The 20,000-nt window shown below is 35.3% G+C and overlaps 1 protein-coding gene across 8 annotated transcripts in view; it reads left to right on the top strand.

The window, feature by feature from the left end:
- FOXP2 (forkhead box P2) overlaps positions 1-20,000 on the top strand; it is a 543,555-nt gene that overhangs the window by 514,392 nt on the left and 9,163 nt on the right. The window lies entirely within an intron of this gene.

Below are 20,000 nucleotides of genomic sequence, written 5' to 3'. Positions count from 1 at the left end.
ATTCTCTCCAATGTCCCATAATTATTATACCAGCAGTCCTCTACAAATTCTTAGTACTACTAACATTCTCTTGGGGGTAGAGCGGTGTCTAAGATGAGTCTACATCTTATGGGTCATTATCACAGTTTGGTTTGTATGGTGCAATAAAAATATTCATGATGGAATAAGTTGTCGTAATTTTTACTAGTATTACAGGTCTCTAAACCATTTATGAACTGTAGTCAAGATATTGCCCGTTTTTATAAACCGTAAAATGCAAAGTTTAACTGTTACCCACAGTTTACATAGAAGCTAGTAAAGTGTAACTTTTTGCCTGTCTTATAAATCAGTGTAATTACGTATTCAACTTTAATTACTGGTGCGTCTGTATTGGCAAGGTTTATATGTTATATTTTATGCAAGACTACGATTCCTATTAATATTTAGCAGCTAACTATATCATTAATTACTCTAAAATCTTTCCCCTACCATCTTTTTAATGGAGCTGAGAGAGTAGATGTATTAAAAATTGATGTATTGTGGATTTCAGAAATGTGTATGACACTTTAAAAAATGCCTGGCCTTGTTCAATAGGCCAAGTGTATCAGTTTCTTGTTTACTAAAAAGTATTGACCCTGATAGAACTTAGAATTCAGGGGGAAAAAATTATAATCTGAATAATGAAGCATATACACCCTCCAGTTGTTAGGATGAGTCGACACTTAATGTCCATACATCCGGGAGTTAAACATCATATACTTCTAATTTCAAGTTATTGAGGTAAGAATAGTACTTTCTCTCATTTTTATATTTTCTTCCCCATTTCTGCATTAAAGATCTAGTCAAAGACCCGAATGAGAAATGTGGTCTTTATACGTGCCTATTTCCATCTGACCTTTCCTAGGATATTATTTTTGTTGACTTTTTAAACATCTTATTCTATTTGACACATTAATGTCTTTAAGATCATGCACCTAATTGCTTTATAGCACTTTTATTCTATCACCTTTGCAAAAAACACACTGTGAACATTAATGTGTTTTATCAGGTTCCAAACCATTACTTTTTCAAAATGGAAAAATTTGTCTTTTGGAAGTGTCTTTAGATGTATTAAATAATACAAAAGAAGTAATAAAACTCGAAGTAGAAAGAACATGAATATATGCTCTCGAGAGTAGCAGTACTCTAAAACAAGGAAAGTGAGCAATCAGACAAAAGTTTTTACTCTGCTTTATCCTATCAGCCAGGCAGTGGGTAGCTTGAGGCCTTTTACTTTTAGCAGTTCTCCTGAGTATGCTGGTGCTCGCTCTCTGTATAAAATGCTAAAACAATAAAACTTTAAAGAGCAAACAAGAGTTAGATCCTGTTACCCCCTTTTAGAAAAGACCTATTTCAGAAAAATGAAAGACGTTCGTAATGAAAGTGTCTGACCCGCTGCTCTGACTCCCTGTGTTAGTATGCAGTGTGTAGAGGTGGTTGTGTACCATACAGAGGGTATGTAAAGAAATGTTTTCTTGAGTGTTGTGTCCAGTGATAAGAATATTAAAATAAAAAATTAATGATTCCATCAAATCATTTGTTAAACATTATCTTTTACAACCTGAGATAATAATGGGGCTAAATGATGGCATTGCCAGGTTAGTTGTATTTTTTCATTTGGCAATTGCTATTTTAGATTCTTCATTTTATTAATTTAGTTCAGTTAAATGTGAAATATGTCAGTGAAAAAATAGGATGTGTAAAATAATATATAAAAACTATAGATTTAATGCCTGATGGCTTTATAAAACTAAATGTTCATAGTCAACGTATCGTACGTTTTCTGTACCCATGAACTAGTGCATATGAAAAATATTTATGTGTATCTTCCATAGAGAGATATAAGGAAAGCTTCCCTTGGCTTATTGGAAGTAGATTTCAGAAAAGATAAAAACTAGAGGAAGACCAAATTGGGTCTTTTCCTAAATTATATAAACTATAATCAAAAATTTAATTATCTTGCAAAATATTGAGTTGTCATTCATTTTTTGAATCTGTTTCTGCTATCATTAACTTTTTGTATATTAGACGTCAAGTATTATTGATGGAATGTCATGTCAGTATTCTGTATCTTCATCTTTATAGAGTTTTAATATGCTTGTACTTAAAGAATGGTAAGCATTTTATGTACATTATGAGGCAAAGGAAAAATATTATCTGATTCTCTCAATCAAAATTGGGCTACATATAATTAAATGCACTTCAAAATACTTTGAAAATTAAACAGAAGTGAAAGAATTGTTAGAGAACATTTAAACTGCATGCTTATGTGCCCTGAAATGAAGCCCTGGGCCTTGTTGTTTTGGAGGGGAGTAGTTACACTAGCGGAATAGTGAAGGAGCAGCAGAAAGGCCTATTGCTTCCGGTATTTGGGCTCTAGTGACAGATGGTAGGGGTTCCAATCACAGATTTAGGAGTTAGTAGCTGAGTAATATTCATTTCTTTCCCTCAGTTTTCTCAAATGAAAATGAGATAAGTAATAGTATCTACCTCGTAGGATTCTTTCACATGAAATGAGTGCTTGGAAGATAATAATTCCTTCCTATGTCCCTCATAGTGCTGTGTACACAGTCACTAGTTACGGTACATCTTGTAATACCTCATTGTTACTCTAAATGAAACTAACAACAAGACTAAGATATTTCACATCTTAATGCCTTTTTAAAGGCATTCCATAAATGTGTGGTTAGTTTCCTTGGCCATCCCTTTCCTTTTCCTCTCCCCTCCCCCCCCTTATAATTCTTCAAGCAAGCTAAGCCACAAAAGGAAACAATATAAGACAAATTTATGGTAGGGAGCAGGTTACTCCGAGTCAGCAGGATAAGAGATTTTTTTTTTTTTAAGGTTTTATTTATTTATTTGACAGAGAGACAGCCAGTGAGAGAGGGAACACAGCAGGGGGAGTGTGAGAGGAAGAAGCAGGCTCCCAGTGGAGGGCTGGATCCCAGAACGCCGGGATCATGCCCTGAGCCCAGGGCAGACGCTTAACGACTGCACCACCCAGGCACCCCAGGATAAGAGATTTTTGAGGGGGGAAAAAAAAGATATTATCTGAGGTTATAGATAATTAATAATTCAGATAAATAATACCAGAACAGGAACTCATGATATATGTCTAGAAAACATTGGGTATTAGGTTTGATAGGAATTTAGAATATAAAAAGAAAAATAGAATTTAGAATATATGAAGTGGTGGAAGTAGACTGGTGAGTGTCTTAAATATCAAGCTGCAGTGTTTGTCTCAGTCAGTATGAAGCCTGGTGATGTTATGAGCTTGAGTTTCACACTGTCAGAGCTGTGCTTTTGGAAGAGTAATCTGGAAGTGGGCTGAATGAAATTCACAAAGAGTAAGCTATTCGGGAGTTGGGAGAGACTGAGAGCAGAGGATTAATTCTTGCGGTAGGTAGTACCCGACCTGAGTACAAGACTGGGCATGGAGAACAGGGAATCAATAAAAGAAGTGCTGTGGAGAAAAAGACCAGACAAGACAACCCACTGAATGCTGGGGACAAAGAGGAAAATTAGGAAAAACCATAGCAAGTTTGGAAGCTCACAAAGAGAAATAGAAGTCACAAGAGGACAGGCTCAAGAGGGAAAATGATATGTTCACCATTTGAATTGTTGAATCCAAGAACCTAAGTGTCCTTAGATTCAGGAAACTGAACTTTGTTTAGCCTTTTTACTTAACTCCAAAATGGTAAAATCCAAATCCAAATGGTAACATCGTAGGATATAGACGTATTCCTGGGATTGGTAGAGATGTTTTGAGGCTTTAGAAGAGTGGAATAGCTATGAGTTAATGCTTCTTACAAATTATTTTTTGGAGAACAGGACATGTCAAATTATCACCTGCATTCTGCAATTTGATGCTCCAGATTTAACACTTTCTCTTCACTCCAAGTTTTACTTTTAGAAAGCCCTGGATGAAGGCTTTTGGCAAACTAGTGCATTCATCTCGCCTTCACTACTTGCCTTTCTGTGTTTTCCTTTTTTGGCTTTTCATCTCCTTTCCCTCACCTAAATCCCACTTTTCCTTAAGAGCCTAGTCCTATTTTTCCAGGAAGCTTTCCCGAGTAACTGTGCTGTCAGGACCCACACTTGGTTCTGCACTCCGGAAAGCTTCCTCCCCGTGCAGTTGTCTGCGGCGAACACAGCCTGCGCGTGAGCGCATGCGCGTTCATGCCTCCCACGTGCTCGCTGTGTCGATGTCCCCGCTAACGGACAGAAACTATGTTTTAGACGTAGTATAGTATATGAAATCTGTGACACATTCGACCGTACAGAGTAAGTAGTCAGTAACCATATGATAATGACTATGAGAGATGAATTTATTTGAAATGGTTTGACTTCGCGAAGCAATCCCCGCAAGAGGAAAATCCAGGATTCTCTTAGAACCCTGAGGAAGCAGGGAGAACAAGGGATTTTTAGGAAGAAGAGATAACGAACTATAATGTTCATCTTTATGTGGGAGTTAATAGATCTTTCTAAATATTGGTAGAGTACACCTGTGAAGTTTTATTTTTAATTTTAATTATTTAGTTTATATGTATTTTATAACTGTTCAAATTTATCTGAATAGTAAGTAGCAAGCCCCTTCACCTCATTCGTGATTATCTTCCCAGACCTTATTAAATTTTATTTATCTTGTTGAAGGTGAATTAAAAAAGAAAAAAAATTTACTGAAATTAATACATTATTAATCAACTTGAATGTTCAAGGGGATTTTAGCAAAAAGTAGGAAAGGTTAAATCCAGGTGGAATAATATAGATTCTATATACTAAGCTTTTTACACTTTTTTCCGAGTCTTTTCAATCAAATAGATTTTTTAAATCTGTATTTTCTACTGCTGTCAAAAGAGTTCTAGAGCCATCATGGTCTGAACAATGTAAAGAAAACTTCCCTTAAGAGTCTGATCTGGGGGGCTCTGGTGGCTCAGTCAGTTCAACTCTGCCTCTTGATTCCGGCTCAGGTCATGATCTCAGGGTTGTGAGATCCAGCCCCGCATCAGGCTCTGTGTTGGTTGTGGAGCCACTTAAGATTCTCTCTCTCCTTCTGCCCTTCCCCACCTCTCCCTTTCTCTCTCGCCTAAAAAGAAAAAAAAAAAAAAAAAAAAGAATCTGAGCTGTAGAATACTCTTCCCTCTTGCACCTCAATGCCAATATTCCCTGCTTATTGATTTCTCAGAGTTCTATAGAATATGGATAAAATTAATTTAGATTCCTATTTTATATCAATATTTGCCTCTTAAAAAAGACTACTTCCAGAGGATTGATGCTGTGTTGAAGTGGAAATAATTTGAACTTAATCTCTTCCCCAATGTGTTAACACTTGACTGAAAAGACAAGAAAACATTTAGAGCAGAGCTGGAAGGTGAACTTATACGGGTAGAATCAATCCATTTCCCATCTCCTTACAAACCTGAAGCAAAAAAGAGAAGTTTAGTGATAGACCTACCATATTCAGTTAAACTTGGTTGTTTCTTTTTTTTTACTAATCAGTTGTTACTTCTCGCTCTCAATAAGGTGGCTCAGATTTGCCTTTTTTCTCTTGAAAAATGTTAAATGAGATTCGTATTTTTATATTTTCAAATTTTGTTTCTAGAGATCAAAATCAGTGCTCTTCCTGAACTGGTTTTGTATTGAGGGCTTTAGGTACAAAGCCTTCCATTGTCATGTCGTTCCCCTTTCTGATTATTAGAGTCTCCTACTGTTGAGTTTTCAGATTATTTCTTACATGTCGTTCCTGAATCCTCTTAGCCTCTATGTCATTTCAAAGTTCTACTTGCTCATATTCTATAGTAGTTGCAGGTGATTATTATATTTTCTCCCTCTTATTAAAGCAAATATTTGAAGTTTGAGAGTTAATGATCTTCTATATAGAACCAGAATGTTAATATGGTTCATATAAGACTAGAAAATAGATTTGTTGTGTCCTTAGAAGCCAGAACTTTAGAGTAAGGAAATGAAAAGCTGAGGCATCACATAAAAGGAATAGTGTAGTATTATTTCAGGACTGCAATGGGATCCCATTGATCTTTTTGATTGAGATGTTGAACACATATTCTATGTGCCCTACAACTTTCTATGCCTCATATGTCCCAGTCCTCTTTACAACATGCTTCTCGAGAACCTCACTTGTATCATTCCAGTGATAAACTTCAGCCTGTCCTGACACTAATATTTTGCAACCAAACACAGCTAAAAGGGACCTCCGGACTCCCATTTTGTAAAACAATATTGAAAATCTAATATAAATCTTGAATTGTTACGAAGGATAATGAAGATCTTCAAATATATAATATGGCCTTTCTTCCTTCTATTGTCTTTGGCTGCCTTAAAATTTAAATTGCTCTTTGTAGGCACATGTAGAATTTGCAGACCCTACACCTTTAGTTGGTGATATTTTATATAAAATCCCTACAGATCTTAGATCTCTCTGTGGACAAAAGCATTTAAAATTGAAGTGGCTCTGTATTTCAGAGGAAAGCAGTTGAAAGTAACTGACAACTTGAGCAAGTAGAATGCTCCCTCTCATTGTTTTCATTCCTGTTAAGCCCACACTATTTTTGCTGATAGTTTGGATCATTAAGAGGCATTATGAAGCTCTAAACATAAAAGCTTTTACCCCCCTTGCTTTACATATGCTTCTGCAGATTTTCTAATTCACAACTTTTCAGTCACCTTTATTTTATTTTATTTTATTTTATTTTATTTTATTTTATTTTATTTCTTTTGGTCCTAACATTTCTGGGTCTCATAATTTTCATTCTGATTTAATTCCATTTATATTTAATCTCTGAACTTTTCATTAACTTTGCTAGTTAGCTTTGAGATCTCTTTCCAAAGTGATTGTACAGAACTTATGATTATGCCAGCTCTTTATAATCTCATCTTTTTTTTTTTTTTTTTTTTTTAAGTGATACAAGTGTGGCTCAGTGGCTGCTGTTCTTTTTTACATTATTCCGGTCCCCATATGTGGCACTTACAACTCATTCTAGTTCCTCTTAATAAAAAGATCCTCCCAGAGGTACAGTGCCTTCAGCTAAAAGGTGTTGTATCCCTACCGTGCCAATTGTGGAAATTTGTGGGTTCCTATGGGGTTTTGAAGGATTTTTATAGAACTATACAGATGATATCTGACATCCATGGTATGAATCCCCACCATTTAGGCAAAGTGTGTCAGAAAACTTTTGGCTGACAGTATTGTAGCTTACTGCTACTGTTTCATATCTAAAGAAGATACTTTGTTAGAAGCTACATCTTCATTTGCACTAACACTAGTTGAGCCTGAGAAATTTCCTTTCTCTAAGGGTCAAAATGTCGTTGACTGAATTGCTAAAAAATGAATATTGCTATTCAGTATTAATTTCTCCCTACTTCTACTACCAGGGAAAAAGGAAGGTTTTTACATACCCATATGGTATTTTAACTTCAGCTTTTGACATGGGGCTTGGGAAGTAGATGTATATTTGGTGACTATAGGCATTTTATAACTAACAGTGTTTATTATGTAAAGTCAACTATCATTTCAGAATATTACTTAATGTGAAGTTGTTTCCATGTTAAAAAATTGTATTTTAATGTATGTTAGAATTGTATGTATTTTAACTACTTTGGCAGAATTTAAAATTGATCATTAACATAAGTACCACAATGTACTTGAATACTTTGGCACCAAAAAGTACAGTTTAAAACGTTATCTCAGGGTTTCTACCTTCCATATGCAGTTTTCATCATTAGGGTAGAATTCAAGAATTTGTATTAAGCAACAGATGACCAAATAGTTTAATATAACTAGTGGAAACTAACATTCTTTAGTTTGTTCAACATTGTCTTAATCTTTGAAGACTAAAAATGGAGTAGCATCATCAAAACAGTTAAAAGTCAGGAGCAAAAGTACTCATTGGTTATACAACATTACCTTACTATAGAAAAATTTACATTCCCAACATTAAATCTAAGATCCTTTTGCTAATTAGCAGGTCAAAAAACGGACAAAGCGTACTAGATTTAGAATAAGAGGTAAATATTGGTTTTACTCCCTATTTCAATCTCATGTTTACAACTAACAGAGCATAACTTAGCATAGTTCAGGAGAAAACTGAACATTGAGTCAGCCCTACAGCTTAATTTGAGCAAAGGAATAGTTTCAGCAGAGCACCCAGTCTCACAGATTATACAGACCTAATGACATGAACCATACATCTGTAATCCCGGTGGACAGCCATCTCCGTAAAAACAGCCAGGAGATAGCTTCATCAAGAGCTAGCAGTGGGCGGGCAGTATCCCATCAGGCCATTTGGCAAAGGGAAATGGACAGCAGTCCGGAAAAACAGGTAAGCCACATCAGGAAGGGCTAGCCGCAGCAAGAGGGCACAATTATAGGACATTGAGGGCAAGGTCTTCAAGGACCCGGAACCCAAGTTATCAAAGAGGGAATTAGAGAAGAACAGGGACATACATTTTGTGTACCCTCATACCCCTCCTGACGGTTTTGACTGAAACTTAGTCCAAGAAACAAGGCAAAAACACAAGTCTTGGATGAATGGTTTAAAGGAGTTCTGAAGCAGTCCCAAGGCTGACTTAATGGCTCAGTGTCAAGATATAAGTTAGACTTTTTTTTTATTTCACTGGCCAACAGATTAGAAATATAAAGGTCCTTAGCTCCACAGCTGGACATTTGTTGAAAGTTTCCGTTTATGAGACGCAAAATGGAATAGTACCAATTGTATCTTAACAGGCAACTAGTGTGATTCTGAGTCTGGGCAAAATCTATTTGTACTCATCAAGGATCAAAGTAATTACATCTGTATTTTCATTTTATTACAGCTGTTTGGGTCACATCTATTACTGTTATCAATCAAATAGAACGATAAATCATAATGAATTTTGTTGTTATGTTTTTTCAAGAGCACTGCAGCAAAACTATCTGAAATCATTTGGGAGTGAGCCTTCAAATCATGTAAAATCCAGTTTCTTTAAACAATGTTGCATAAATTTGAATAAATTTCAATATACTGCTGAAGGTAAGGGCAAGAAATCTTAGAGAAATTTTGATATACATATATATGCATGCAATTTATAAAATTATGTTTTATTAACCTTAATCCACCTTTTTGTTATATTTCTTAGAACTTCTATTGACTTTAAATGGAACTTTGGAACTCCATCTCAGGGTCAGACCCATTGGGGTGTAGGATAGAATTATAAACTGCATCCTTAAGACTGGCAATGTATCTTAGAAGAGAAACTTTTAGTATAATCATCTGGAAATAATATTCCTTTGCAATCAAACACTAAATGGCTGTGGTTTTTAGGTGACAGATTAAGGGAGATACAAGATATATTAAATATATTAGGATTAAAGTTGTAATCTGATCATAAGATGAAAAATGAAAATTTATTTGTCTGTTTATCTTTAGCCAAGGCAAAAAGGTATGGCGACTTGAGGAGGGCATTTTCTAATTATATTTTGAATAAAACAAACAATACAAGATATATATAGAATGAGGAATCATTTGTTCACTCCAATTTTTCTATCCCCCTCTTAAGGGTTACACATTTCTAGGAGGAAGAATATGTTTCTTTTCATCAAGAGATAAGCAGAATTTTTATCTGTTGAAATGGGGTAATACTGGAGTAGTAGTTCTGAGCACTGTTCTAATGGCAGCTGTGTGTAGATTCATGTAAATCAAAATAAAGATAATTCAGTCAACAGAAAAATTTTGTGACAAATGTTTTTTAGTTTACAAAAGAGAAAATCTTGAGAAATAATAAACTGGAAAAAATTTGAGCCATACTAATGCAGATCTGTTTTATACTTTCTTATTTAATTAATAGTCAATTTATCATGTCTAGTTGTTTTAATTATATGGACTTCTTACTGACTTTTTAAATAAGAGAATTAAATATTTCTGTAATATGTGCTTAATTTAGAATATAAAATCTATATTTTAGTGGAAGAAGTCAGCATTATTTCAGAAGAGTAAAATCTTAAGTAAAATTAAGTAAACAATTTCTTAATTTCAGTATAACCTTGTGATTTAATTACTCACATTAGCCTAAGATCATCTCTCATTTTAAGAAGTACTAAGAAAATGTTCTCTTTTTAAAACAATCTTTTCCTTTTAAAACTTTAGTTTTATTTATTAGCTTATTTCTTTGATATGTTAAACTAAAATACTTCCTACATAAAATATTACAAGTGTTTAAGACTTACTAATGTTTAGGAAACAATAAATTGTTTCTCATTTCAACATGACTTAATACAAATGGAGATAACTAAACTTGCAATTTTTATAAATCTACCCTCAAATTCTAAATATAATTATATCATTTCCTTGTATATGTACTAGAAGGAAATGAGCAAATTGAATTTCCCTAATCTCCATTTTTCATATGCTTTCTAAATGAACATCAATTATTTCACCAGTTTTCCTGTAAAACTTCTTTGGGGAAAAAAACCCAACTTTTTAAAAATTACTTGTTTGATGTGATTGTGTGCTAAGATATCAGTTAATAGTAAGTTAGCTGCTCAAAAATAACAAACAAAACCAAAAATTGAGTTTCATGAAACTACATCTTTCCGTCTTAATAAAGGATTCGTGCTTATGTTTTAGAATTCATTTTACATCTGCAAAACAAGGATATTTATGTAGTAAGCATGAAGTCCGTGCGATTAACAAATACAAACTAATTGAATCAAATTTTATTCAAGCACATATAAAATTGATAAAGTGCTGATCTTATACTTTGATTTTTTTATAATGCTTACATTCTAGTGGTTATCGTTATTCATGCAACAGTTCTGTGCCAAGAACTAAATAGACATGGTAGATAGTTAAAAGAAAATTCCATCTGACCCAGGTATTTCCTTTTAATTAGAAAAATTTTGATACTGTTTTGTGAAACAGTCAAATCCTATGCAAATCAATGGACAGCATTAGCCTATAACAATATTCAGTGTCCTATGGTATTTCTTAATGTCATTAATCAACAATTAGGACATAGTGATAAGTAAGAGATAAAGAATTTGTATGACTTTAAATATTTTCTTTTGGAGGTAGCCAGTGTATCCCATGTAAGTTAAAGGTATCCAAAATAAATCAAGTAAAAGTAAAGCATGGTTAAGAACTACGCATATTTCAATATATTCAGTATGTTTCTCAGAGTAACTGCAAATATAAGTTCATTTCGCTGGATAAAGATTGCTATATTGGGTCAAATAAAATCAATTTTCATAGTAAAATTGAAGCATTAGGGCCCTAACACTATTTCTGAGGATAAGTTTTTGACTATTATCCTGGGAGTAACATTTTTTGTAGTAAAGACCCATAGTTACTGGTAGAAGCATGTTTTATCCTTCTGGTGTGCTAGGGCAGGGGGAAAGGTTAAATATATTCTTATAAAATTGTTGAAAGATATATTACTCCTCTTTGTAAAAAAATGTTTATTACTCTTTTTGATAGCTACACTGTATGAAATGTATTATTGTTTTTCTGAAATAACTAGCATTACCTAAAGAAAAGATACAAGGGAATCTCCTATAATGAATAAAACGCAAAAACAATTTCAATCTAGTCTTACATTTACTTTTGACTTACAAATGTTTGATAAAATTAACTTTACATTTCCTGAAATTGCCTGTATTGTAGATATGAGCCATTAATTATAAATTTTTTTCTCAGCATTTGTTGACGTCTACCATAACATTTAAGACTTTAAGGTTTTATCATTAGCTTCATGGTATTAGTAAATACTGTATTTCTGAAAGGTTCGATCACATATACATTATGCCACTGAGTTTCTCATAAATAATGACCTATGTAAATATTTTAATTGTCACATCTGATAATATCTAAATAAGGACACTTATTTATCGACATTCTAACATCTATTTACTTAAATACATTTTGAATGTCTCAGTTTAAGAGAACTTTATTCACAGTATTTTCTTATTCTAAGAACAAACCAAACCCAGAAACAGTTTATCAGACCTTTTACTTAGTCTTGAGTAAGGAGCAAATGCAGACAATTTACATTCCTCTAGGGAATATACTGTGTGACCACAATCTAAAAAGATAAACTTCCCTATTATAATTTGACTCTTTGCTTTAGGGTATAGGCAAACATTAACATTTCTTCTGCCTTTCATTGGTGCCTTGGGTACTTACAAATTTCACAACTGAAGAAGCAACACATTTCTTTAGGCAACGAATCAGTCTATTAAGTTACTTAGTCCTTGGTTTGTGTTTTTGGTGTTTACCATTACTGAGGGTGGGCTGTAAAACTGAAAGATTAAGCTAGAGTATAAAAATCAGTTGCTACTTGGCATTTCCTACTGCTAGAGGCTTGGCTGGTTGCATAGAATAGAGATGAGTTTCATTCAAACATTTTCACATATTTCAACAAACATTTAATGAGCAACTATTATGTGCCACACACTATGCTGAAAACTGACAGTGGTCCATATCCACAAAGAGGTAAAACTCTAATAATTAGAGGGGTGGATATGCACAAAGATAGTGTGAGAGACCAAGTAAAGGAATGAAGAGCCTTACAATCAAACTGTAAATTCAGAGACTTATGGGTAGGCATGCGGAGAATCAGAAAAGGCTTTGTGGGGGTTGTAGCTTTGAGTTAGGCTTAATATGAAGTAGATTTTTAGGGTGAAATTTATGAAATTATTGCTATTTGACAGGTTTTGCTTGCAAAAATAGTAATCAAGTTTTTCAACCTAATATTAAGCAGTGATGAGGAAAGAAAGGATAGGTGCGAAGGATTTGAGGATTACGAGCAAAGGTGACTGAGATATAAAGCATAGGTTTCATTCAGAGAACAGGTAATGAATCCTTTGCCTTGGTATGGGTGGTCTGCGTAGAGAGGTATCCCTGTGGGATGAGATTGGACAGGGACTGGGAGCCCTATCTTAGAGTTCATTAGTCTCCAACATGATGTTAAGGTAGGGACGTTTTAAAAATTCACCAAGTATTTGGAGATTCATAGCAAAACCCTCATGGGTATCTGTTACCTACTTTTAAAAAGGCTTACCTCTTTTTGTTGTTGTTACTCATCTCTGGAAATACTAGATTTTTTGGACTTGAGAAAGTAACCACACTTTATGCCCTTTTCCTTTGATATTCAGTTTTAAAATACCATTTTTCTTTTTTTTAAGTTTTCAAATTCCAGTTAGTTAACATACAGTGTAAGATTAGTTTTAGGTGTACAGCTTAATGATTCAGCGCTTGCATACAACATCTGGTGCTCATCGCAACAAGTGCCCTCTTTAATCCCCATCACCTACTTAACCCATCCCCGCACCCGCCTCCCCTCTAGTAACTATCCGTTTGTTCTCTATAGTTAAGAGTCTGTTTCTTGGTGTGTGTTTCATTTGTCTTGTTTCTTAAATTCCACATATGAGTGTGAAATCAAATGGTATTTGTCTTTCTCTGACTGACTGACTTCGCTTGGTGTAAGACTCTCTAGCTCCATGCATGTCATTGCAAATGGCAAGTGATATTCCGTTGCACATATATACCACTTCTTCTGTATCCATTTATCAGTCTATGCACACTCGGGCTGTTCCTTAATTTGGCTAATGTAGATAATGTTGCTGTAAACATTGGGTGCGTGTATCCCTTCAAATTAGCATTTTGGTTATTCTTTGGGTAAATATCTAGTAGTGCAGTTGCTGGATTGTAGGGTAGCTCTGTTTTTAACATTTTGAGGAACATACATACTGTTTTCCAGAGTGGCTGCCCCAGTTCACATTCCCACCAACAGTGTAAGAGGGTTCCCCTTTTTCTGCATCCTCGCCAGCACCTGTTTTTTCTTGTGTTGTTGATTTTAGCCATTCTGACAGGTGTGAGGGATAGCTCATTGTAGTTTTGATTGTATTTTTTTGGTGATGAGTGATGCTGAGCATCTTTTCATGTGTCTGTTGGCCATCTGGTTGTCTTCTTTGGAGAAATGTCTGTTCATGTCTTCTCATTTTTTATTTGGATTATTCATTTTTAGGGTGTTGAATCTTATAAGTTCTTTATATGTTTTGGATCCTAACCCTTTATCAGATATGTCATTTGCAAATATTTTCTCCTCTTCCATGGGTTGCCTTTTAGTTTTATTGATTGTTTCCTTTGCTGCACAGAAACTTTTTATTTTGGTGAAGCCTTTAAAATGACACAAGAACGCAGACTAAAGATTAAAAATAAATCAAATTTCTCAATATCAAGTATCAACAGCCTTTATGAGTTTTCGTGGCATTGCTGCTACTGGCATCTTAATCACAAAGAGGAAAATAGAGTTTCATTTTCAGTATCTTCCTGTCTTCTACCTTCTAACATCCAAGCTTTCTGGGATCAACTTCTCCTCTTCCTTGAGCAATTAAAACAACAAATATAAAGATTCATCAAAATTGCATGAGTTATAAACAGTCATCATCTCTTCTAATTTTTAGAATTTTTCACATAGATTTAAACCCTTCTAGCTCCATGGTAGAATTCATGAGGGAACTATTTCACATATGTATAAGTTTAGGAGCAATGGATGCAGAGCCTTTTTACTCCATGACCTATAGCCTAAATTCGTCACTTCTCTTCACTGTTTCTAATCCCTCCACCTTAGTCCTGACCATCATCACCTTATTACGCTGTTGTAGTGACCTCCTAACTGGTAACCCTACATCTGGTGTCCTACACTCAGTCTAGGCTTTGTAAGTTAATCCTCCAAAATCTCTTCTATCTTTTCACTGCCAGGCTTAGAAACCATCAATAGCCCTTCAGCTGGCAGAGAATAAATTTTAAACTCCATAAAATGCAACTCAAGGGCCCTTCACCATCTGACCTTGTTCTGTTTTCTAACATATTTCTTTATTACCAGCCCTCCTTTCTTCATGGCCTCTGCACACTCTCAGGGTTCCCACAACCATTTAAGATTATCCATTTTCCCCATTTCCACTCAGAAGGCTCTTTGCCTTGTCTCTGCATTATGAACATTTTCACATATTTCAAAGCCCACCTGAAGTGACACCTCCCTCCTTCGTAAAGCAGTCATTGATTGCGTTGCCAGGATTTACCTCCCCTCTTTCCTAACACTTAGTCAACTGGGTCTTGATCACATCCTGCCTGGTATCAAAGTTACTTGTGTATACATTGCACTTCCTCTGCGGCACTGGAAACTCTTTGGAGTTTCTCGAAACCATTGTCCATATCAGCCCCTAGACCAGTGGTTTGCACATCATGTCTATTGAATTGATTTCTTTTCACTTCTGACAAGAAGTAGCTTTTATCCTTCCAGAAGTACTTCCATGTCATTTACTGACGTTGTGCAGCTCTGTCAGGGAATAATAACAGACTTTCTGTCTCTCCACCACTAAATACTTGCCCTCCGATTATCTAAAGAAATTCCAAATAGCATTCGAATTCTCCCAAGTGTAAATTATATTAAATTAGGAGGTGGGTATGCCTTCTTTAAGCAAGAAACATAAATCACTGCTTTTCGGTAGTAAATAGGAGGTAGTGGACTAAACAGAACAGCTGAATTATAAATCTTCTATTTTGTGGAAAGAAGAGCTTTTAAACCATTCACAATGAATTTCTAGATTCTAGTTTGAAAGAATATCCACTATTTACCAAATGGATCATTTTCTTTAAAATCAAAGATAAACTTGCTTCCAAATCCACTTAAAGAAAAATACAACATATTTATCAGGTTAAGAACTGCTAACGTTTGTTTACCTTCTGTCTGCATCCTTCGATGCCAAAGGTTTGTCCTCCTCAGTCCGTACTAATACGGATGCCTGGCTTGTGTTATGCCCAATAAGTAAATAAAGAGCTGGCAAAACCATCCAATCCGGACTTCATAGACTCTGTCCTTAAGATATGTTAAAAATAAGTCTCTTTATTATCCTTTATTCAAGATCTCATGAGGAAGACAATAAAAATCAGTGACTCCACTAGTTTTATTTTTCTTTCTTTATGTCCTTAAGTTAAAAAAAGAAATAAAGCTAAGTCTTTGATGTTTCAGATGTATATCATCCGTTTTATTCCTGGAAACAGCTGATTTTATTTGTTTGAAGTAGCTTCTGTTTTACTTCTAAGGGCTGCGGTTTCATCTGTAAGACACCTCAAGTCATCACTGAGGGAAGCAATGCATAAATTTCAAATCATTGGTTTGGCAGGGCGTGGGGTGGGCAGGGAATGGCATGATGAATAGCCCATCCATCTTCAAACCCAGAAAGAGTTATCCCCAGGATACTCCAGGATTTCTCTCTTTTGTCCATCTGAACTTTCTTTTACTTTGTTATCTTAAAAGAATTCCATTAAAAGTATACATGCTTTGGGGGGCTCTTGGGTGGCTCAGTTTTTAAGGGTCTGCCTTTGGCCCAGGGTGTGATCCCAGGGTCCTGAGATCGAGCCCCGCATCGGGCTCCCTGCTTCGCTGGGAGCCTGCTTCTTCCTCTCCCACTCCCCCTGCTTGTGTTCCCTCTTTCACTGGCCGTCTCTCTCTCTCTGTCAAATAAATAAATACAATCTTAAAAAAAAAAAAGTATACATGCTTTGGGATTCTTCTTAGAGGCAAATCATCTCTCCCAGCTGTTAATTCCTCCCATCTCACTGAATTGCTCCTTCTCTTAGTACAACACTTGTGACAGGCCATCTTGTAGTGATTTGAGTACATATTTCTTCCATATTAGACTGAAAGTTCTTTCATAGATATTTAATGCCCCCACAGTGCCTTATATATAGAAGGTACTCAATAAACTTTTGTTGAATTAATTATTAGCATTAAGAGATAATAGTTACATGTTATTGGCTTCTCCTGTCAAAGCAAAATTGAAGCTCTTTATATCATTACAGACACAGGGGACTTGGCTTAATCCACAGCATAAAGGAATTTTTGGCAGAAAAAATTTTTTCCTAACAGGTGTATGTATATTGCTAGATCTCTAAAAATTTCCACTTTTTAGTCAACTTTGAGTTAATCTGTTTAAGGTTTCTCCAGCTAAACATATATAACCAGACTTCATAAGCCCTAATGTGCACAGCAAATGTGATGCAGGCCTGGACTGTTCAATGCATGCATGTTAATGATTTTTAACGACAAGCTAATGATGAGGCCTGGGATGGGTGCCTGAGGGAAGTGTAGGAGCTCCGTGTACAGAGCTTTGCAATGATGGCCCTTCTACTTTGAAATTTGCTTTCCTCTGTTGATCTGAAAGTGATCCGAGATTTGGGCACCTGGGCGGTACAGTCGATTAAGCATTCGACTCTTGATTTCAGCTCAGGTCATGATCTCAGGGTCAGGCTATTGAGCCCTGCGTCAGGCTCCACACTCCGCATGGAGTCTGCTTGTCCCTCTCCCTCTGCTCCTCATCTCGCTTGCACTCGAGCTTGCTTTCTCTCTCTCTCTTTCTCAAATAAAATCTTTTAAAAATATTTAAAAATAACAATAAAAAATAAAAATGATCCGAGATATTATCTGAGCTTTTGTCTTAGTGTGTTAGTGTTCAGGAAATTATTAGTAAATAATTCTTTGCAATAATTATAGGAATATGTTGTGTTATTTTGTTCCCTTGGTTTTATTACCTTAAATGTACTTTTAAGGAAGGGCAGATGTTATTAGGATTACTTTAATAACCCTAATGCCTGGCATCTGATATGTGGGGCTCATATATCATTCTTTTATGACTTTTCTGATACGGTAATAAAAATCTCACATTGGGAGAAGGGCTAAAATATTTTTAGAGCTAATTAAGCTCATACAGTGTTTAAAAATTAATTCATGTATTTATACCATATCTTCTCCCAAAAAGTATTTAAGGTTAGATACAGTCATAATTGTATCATGACTGTACCTAACATTTATTGATCACTTATGACCCAGGCACTGTTCCAGCTTGTTTACATGTATAAAAAATCATTTAATCCTCATAATAACTACATAAAATAGGTACTTTCTTATTTCCCCTTTATGACTAAAGAAAAGGAGGTACAAAGACATTAAGAAACATCCCCAATGTTACCTAGGTAGGAAGTAAGGGAGCCAGGATTCAAACCCGAACACTTTATCTTCAAAGTCCATTACATTATTAACCACTTAACCACTTCGGCATGACCAAAGGTTATAAACGAGATGCCTAAACTATTCAGTATTACTTTATACTAATAAGTTAATCAAAATACTAAGTACATAAAATTTTTTATATTAAATTACACCCTGGGTAGTTAAAAACTGTAAAATAATTGCATTGGAGAAGGGGATACAGAGGGAAGAACTGGTGAGCACTGAACAGAGAGGGTGTTTCTTTAAAAGGATTCCTTTATTTTACTTGAATTGTCAGAAATGAGTTGGAATTTCTATGGTGGAGGGGAGCATTTTTCCTAGAGGAATTAATTATCCTATAGTGATGTTCACACATTAGGTACCTTAAAAAAAATGAACATCTCAGAAATATCCACTTTTTTTTTCCAGAAAGAAATTAAGTGACCCTTATATCTGTAATAGGGGCAAGAAGGGAAAGATATTGTTAATGGCCACAGAAGAGACCAATGTCCCATTTGTCCTGCAATCTGCCAAAGACACGTGATCTCCTTGTGTTTGACTTCCCTTCAGTTGTCACACAAGAGAACGAGTGGAAGCATGGAGCTCTCTGAGATCCAAAAATAAGAAACTTCATATGAGTAGGGATAATCATGATCAAATTTTATTTTTATTGAAAAGGATTCCATCCATTTATAGGCATAGGTCCTGTAACTTTCAAGCAATTTTATTCTCAGAGATGCTTAGCCTCTTGTAACTTTTTCTTTCTTTCTTAGATATTAGTTTGGTAGCAATCAGTGTTTTAAAAATTGAGTATTAGTAATTATTGGCTTTGGTCTTACTTTATTTTAGTATGTTAGTAGCCTAATACTGTAACCTTAAGGGAAAATTTTATTTACATCTTTCCCAGGTCTCATATCTTGTTTGTGAACTAATTCTGGATGGAAATGATTCCAAGAATACTTAATTCCAGAAAGAAATTCTCACTCTCTGTCTCTTTTTTAGTAGGCTCCACACCCAATGTGGGGCTTGCACTCACGACCCTTGGATCACAGGTGTTTATTACTCCATGGACGGAGCAAGCCAAGCATCCTAAAATTTTCTCTTTTAGAATTAGTACAAATGAAACTCTTAGTGACTTGATGGCACACCATTTATTCGATCAACACATATATACTAGGTGCCTGCTAGATGCATAGCTCCCCTGACCTGTGAAGTTCTTAGCCTCGTTGGCAAGACTTGGTACAGCCACCACTAGAAAGAGTTATAGTGCATCTGATTAAGGCAACATGGGATAGCAGGAATAACAGGTTGTAAGAAACATTGCAGAGGCCAGCATGTATACTGGTCCTGGCTTTACTTGTACTTACAACCCTTGGAAAGTGACTTCTTTTCTAATCTGTGCAGTGGGAGCATTGAATAAAATTATGTTTAATACAGTCTTAGGATTCAAAAATTCCATAGTTTTGAGCATCAGAATGATTAACAAAAAAATGCTTTGGAGGGGCAAAGTGGGAGATGAGTGCAAACTGGATGGTCAGACGAAGTCTTTAGAAGTAGATAAAAGTTGGTCTTTGAACAGTACGCAGGTTGTGCATAGGTAAAACGTGGAACTGAATGGAATTTCAGGTTCTGTGTACACACAGCGATTTGAGGATGGTGCGTAGACTAGGTCAGCATGAACAGTGAGTTGGAGTAGGAACGAAGCATGATGTTTTAAAGATGATGTTTGGCGTCTGGAATAGAGGCTATTACTCAGAAATGCTGTTGTTCATAGATCAGTTGAGTCCTGCCTACTGAGAATGACTGAGAGCTTTTGGCTTAATCCTGTCTTATCCTCTTTGTCTCCCTTCACATGGATATGTGTATGAGGCAGTGACATAACGAAATAAATATTCCTTGCACATTAAAATCGTGCAATGGAACATACCTTCATAGCTATC

This window comes from Ursus americanus, chromosome 3 (assembly GCF_024610735.1).
Source record: "Ursus americanus isolate L20-20 chromosome 3, mUrsAme1.1.p, whole genome shotgun sequence".
Lineage (NCBI taxonomy): Eukaryota > Metazoa > Chordata > Mammalia > Carnivora > Ursidae > Ursus > Ursus americanus.
The sequence above is the reverse complement of the archived record's forward strand: the minus strand, read 5'-3'. Positions and strand labels throughout refer to the sequence as shown.